A 5,687-nucleotide genomic window follows, 5' to 3' on the forward strand; every position below is an offset into this window, starting at 1 on the left:
TCTTGACTCTTGAAACATTCTTTTCCCTTGTATTCCCTTCCTTGATTTGTTGGACCACCATTCAACCTGCTCTCAGATTAAAAAGTTTAGGAATGATTCTAGACACCTCCTTCTCACTCATAACTACATCATACATTCTCACAGGTCCAGATTTTTCATAAATAAATAAAATAAAAATAAAAGTAATACACTGACATGGAAAAATATACAGAAGATTAAAAATAAAAGAAATAAAATTAAAAGTAAATTCCTCAATGGAAAATACGGCAATAGATGCCGGTGATGATTGAATAACATGATTGATGTACAGGCACACCTCAGAGATATTGTGAGTTTGGTTCCTGACCACAGCAATAAAGTGAATATCACAGTAAGGCAAGTCACCTGAAATTTTTGGTTTCTCAGTGCTTGCTCTCTTTCTGCTGCCATCTTGGTGCCGCGTTCCCTGTACAAAATGCCTGGTGAAGCCACAGAAACCGTGCCTGCCACAGAGCAGGAGTTGCCACAGCCCCAGGCTGAGACAGGGTCTGGAACAGAATCTGACAGTGATGAATCAGTCAGTACCAGAGCTTAAGGAGCAGGATTCCACACAGGCAACTACACAACAAGCCCAGCTGGCGGCAGCAGCTGAAATCGATGAAGAACCAGTTAGTAAAGCAAAACAGAGTGAGAGTGAAAAGAAGGCACGGAAGGCTATGTCCAAACTGAGTCTTCGACAAGTCACAGGAGTTACTAGAGTCACTATTCAGAAATCTAAGAATATCCTGTTTGTCATCACAAAGCCAGATGTCTACAAGAGCCCAGCTTCAGATACCTACATAGTTTTTGGGGAAGCCAAGATTGAGGATTTATCTCAGCAAGCACAGCTCGCAGCTGCTGAGAAATTTAAAGTTCAAGGCGAAGCAGTGTCAAACATTCAAGAAAACACACAAACTCCAACTGTACAGGAGGACAGTGAAGAGGAAGAGGTTGATGAAACAGGCGTGGAAGTTAAGGACATAGCATTGGTCATGTCACAAGCAAATGTTTCAAGAGCAAAGGCAGTCCGAGCCCTGAAGAACAACAGTAATGATATTGTAAATGCTATTATGGAATTAACAATGTAACCATCCGAAAACAAGGACCTTTTTTTGGTGTTTCAAAAGAGTAACTAACTGCAGTTTGGTTTGAAATTTGTACTGTTTCTATCATTAATAAAGTTATGGCTTCTTGTTGGATGAAAAAAAAAAGTTATATTTACACTATACTGTAGCCTATTAAATGAGAAACAGCATTTTTAAAAAGTTTGAAATATTGTGAGAATTACCAAATTGTGACACAGAGACAAGAAGTGAGCACATGCTATTGGAAAAATGGTGCTAATAAATTTGCTGGATGCAGAGCTGCACAAACCTTCAGTTTGTTTAAAAACAAAACAAAACAAACCACTGTCTGTAAAGGGCAATAAAGTGAAGTGCAATAAAACAAGGTTTATCTGTAATTGGTTTCATTGAATGGTACAAGTGACAAATGTTGAATTGGCAAATGTTGTGTTACTAATATATTTTTTACAATTGAAAAATAAGGGGGGGGGGGAAGGTAAATCTCTCTCCTTACCCTTAAGTGCCAATCCCATTCTCAATTGAAACTGTATTAGTCGTTTCTTGCTACCTTCCAACAAAGTTTTTATGCATATACCAGCTTTTTTATATGCAGAATCTATGTTTATGTCCTTTCCTGATGTCAAGACTTATTATAAAGCTATTGTAATTAAGACAGCACAGTTTTCATGAAAGGATATCCAAATACCCCAAACAGACAGTGGACCCCAGGAATATGCTCATGCATAGTTTGATACCTGAAATAGTAGAAGTGATATTACACAGTAGGAAGGGAATGGATTTTTGTAGGAAAGGAATGGAAGATACGGTGCTGGGAAAATTAGTTAGCTATGTGGGAATCAATGAAATCTAACCTCTTCTCTGGTATCCTTCACAAAAATCAATACTGAGTGTTACACAAAATCAGAAAGATTTTAGTAAACAATATAGGAGAATAACTTATTACCTCAAAGTGAGGAAAAATATCTTAAATAAAATGCAAAAAGCAGAAACCATAAAGGAAAAGTTCATAAATTCAACCATGCTGAAATCAAGAATTTCTGTTTACCATGACAAAGTAAGTAAAGACAAGTTAAAATCTAGGAGATATTTGCAACACATCAAGAGAGTACTGGAACACCCTAAAACAATTTGATAGAAAAATGTGCAAAAGAAATGAAGAGGAATTTCATTGAAGAGGAGCATAAATGGCCTTAAACATATGAAAAGATGGTCAACTTCATTAGTAATGAGAGAAATGCAATTTAAATTCTCAAGCTACAATTTCACACTCACTTGAATGGCAAAAAATAGAAAGTCTCGTAATACCAAGAGTTGGCAAAGACATACAGTAAGGAGAATTCTTTTTTTTCCAGTTGTCATCAAATTGACTGCAAATCATAGTGACCCCATATGTTTCAAAGCAGAACTGCACTCCACAAGGTTTTCACAGCTGTGGCCTTTTGGAAGCAGATAGCCACGCCTTTCTTCTGAGGCATCTCTTGGTGGGTTCAAACCACCAACCTTTCAGTTAGTAGCTGAGGGCTTAACCATTTAAGCCACTCAGGGACTCCAAGGGGAATGGTAATCCACTGCTAATAGGAGTGTACACCTGTCCAGCTTCTTTGGAAAATTCTTCAGCATTATTTCGTAGTACTGATCATGTGCATACTCTACAAACCAGCAATTCCCCTCCTGATGTTATTCTCTAGAGCAACACTTGCTCAGAAGAACCTTCTCTAGAATAGCATGTGCATCAGAAGACATGGACAAGAATGTTCAGAACTACAAAATATTCATCAACAGAAAAGTAGCTAAATAAAATGTGGAATATTCTTACAATGGAATATTAAATAAAAACCGAAAAACCAAACTCACTGCCATGGGGTCAGATCCCACTCATAGCAACCCCTCCTTGGGTTTCCAAGATGGTATCACTATGGAAATAGATTGCCCAATCTTCCTTCCGAGGAGTGGCCAGAAAGGTTTGAACCACCAGCCTTCTGGTTAGCAGGCAAATGCCTTAGGTACAATTATTCCTATCAATGTGGATGAATCACAGAAACAATGCTGAGTGCATGAACACACACAATCCAGTTTCAGTAAACAAAACTAAGTATTATATGTTGTTGTTGCTGGTCGGTGCCCTCAAGTCGATTTCTGTTCATAGAGATCCCACGTCCGACAGAACCGTACACTCACTGGTCCTGCACCACCTTAGAATCACTCACTGCTACGTTTGAGCCCATTGTTCCAGCCACTGTGTCGACGCATCTCCTTGAGAGACTTCCCCTTTTTCGTATATCCTCTATTTTACTGACCGTGGTATCCTTCTCCAGGAACTGGTCCCTTTGGCAACATGACCAAAGTGCGCATTCTAAATTTATTTTTATACTCATGGGATAGATGCCATTTAAATAGGAATAAAGTCTCTGAGAAAGAAGAAGGGAATAGACTAGAGAAGTTTATTTCTTTTCTCTCATTGAGGGCAGCAGTGTTTTCATATGGGTTCACTATATGATTAATTTTTGTTTAATAACACAAACTTACCACATATTAAGCAATACAAGGGTAATGAACTTTTGACAGGAACAACTTGAGAGTCATGTGTGCCTCCAAACAAGGACAATCTCCACCATAACAACAATACAGCCATCAACATCAGGAAGCTTCTCAATTTTGAAAATGAACTTTTATTATTCATAATGAAAAAATAATGTTTCAATTTTCAAACAATAATGAAGTAAACTGGCCTTAAAAAGTTGAAAAAGGTAGGGACACTAATATTAAACTGACACTTTCTGCTCAGTCTTCCGAGTCTCTTTTTTTCCTGTAGGTGTTTTCTTGTTTGTTTATCCGATATCTTAACTCTTATGACTTAAAACTCGGAAGGAAGGTTGGGCAATCTTACTTCCGTAGTGATACTGCCTCGGAAACCCAAGGAGGGGTCGCTATGAGTCGGGCGACTGGACGGCAAACAACAACAACAACAACATGACTTAAAAATCTGTTTGGTAAACAGTTTCTAAGAATGGTTCAAAGTTACTGATTATTTTCTCTGAGGTTAATTTTTAACATTTTACATCCTCTCAAATGCAAGTAAATATGCTGTCAAGCAAAACTGAAACACCCTGCATACCCACTTCCTCCTTCTGCTCAGACACTGCAGTCTCACACATTCTCAGCCAAGAGTCAGAACATCGAAGAATCCAAGCCCAAACGCTTCCAAATGTGATGGCTTCATTTTTTAAAAGGGATCTTTACAATCATTGTCTCATAGCCATCAGAAGAGGAATAAGAAAGCAAAGGTTTGGATGGCCTGTTTTGAGTTTCTGATACAAAAAGAGGAAGTTTTCGGAAAAATCTTGGTAAGTAACTGAATTATTAAATCTTTATTTTTCATGTGTAGAATTTTTAGAAACTCCAGCTGCACTTTTTATATGAACATATATCAGTATATTACATACATATTGATATATTTAAAGGATATTGAGAAACTGTACCAAAAAGTTCAGGAATTTAAGCATGAAAGATTGTAAAGGAACCTCTGGTCATGAGGAAAAATGCAAAATTCTGTCTTCCGTAACTTAAGATGACATTAAAATATTTACACTTAATCAAAGACACCCTATCCTTCTGCTTTAAGCCTTTTCTTTGCAACCATCTCATACAGCAGTCTGGTTTCCAACCTAGGAAAATTAAAGTTTGTCAAGAAAAGAAAACTAACTTGTGTAGTTTCAGTTTCATATCTTCAGAGAGGGCGTAGCCCTGTTGGGTTAGAGCCAGGAACAGAAATTTTTTTTCCCCACGGTCAGCTCTGAGAGTCTTACAGAGCAGAACAAATCTTCATGGCCACTCCTCAGAAGGAAGGTTGGGCAATCCTACTTCCGTAGTGATACTGCCCCGGAAACCCAAGGAGGGGGTCGCTATGTGTCGGGCCGACTCAGCGGCAAATAACAACCACAACAACAGCACCTGGATACCTGGGGTGCGCCTGAGGACCCTCCTGAGGTAGGGTAGCTCTACTTATTTGAAACTTTTTGCTCAGCACCCAAACAGAAAAAAAAATGTGAGTAGTTCCTTGAGAATGGAATGATGCAGCTCTTTTGTCAGTAATTAATATTATTAATTAGAACAAGGTTTGTGCTCACAATTGTTTCAAAACAGACAGCTGAGGGCTCCTGGGAAGCCTCAAAACATTCTCAAAATTTCTCCACACCAATCATGGTAAGTTAGGTCTTTACTTAGTTACAATATATATGCAGATGGTTTTAAAAGTGATAAAGTAGAGGCTACTTTAAAAGTATCACTGAATCATAGGTTCAAATCACTCTATGATCAGAACTACTATCATGGGGAGGGGGCTCTGAGAAATTTTTTACTTTATAGTAGGTCCAAAGATATTACTGAAGAGTTAAGTAATTATACTGAGACAAGGTATTGCTTTATCCATTTAATAGAAGACTCCAGATATGTTGTATAAATGTCACTGACCCTATCTGAAAAGAGTATTTCTGGTATCTATGGCAGAATTTGAACAAAAGGAGGTAAGAAAACACTGTCACTTGTCAGGTGGCACAAAGACATGTTCCTTTGCAGCCTCCCCCA

General features: G+C 38.1%; 1 pseudogene; it reads left to right on the forward strand.

Moving 5' to 3' along the window:
- The first annotated feature begins 454 nt into the window (after positions 1-454).
- Positions 455-1,106, forward strand: LOC103196151 (annotated as a pseudogene).
- The last annotated feature ends 4,581 nt before the right edge of the window (positions 1,107-5,687 follow it).

The sequence above is a fragment of the Orycteropus afer genome, unplaced genomic scaffold, assembly GCF_000298275.1.
Source record: "Orycteropus afer afer isolate SDZICR_OR568_19922 unplaced genomic scaffold, OryAfe1.0 scaffold00063, whole genome shotgun sequence".
In the NCBI taxonomy this organism is placed as follows: Eukaryota; Metazoa; Chordata; class Mammalia; order Tubulidentata; family Orycteropodidae; genus Orycteropus; species Orycteropus afer.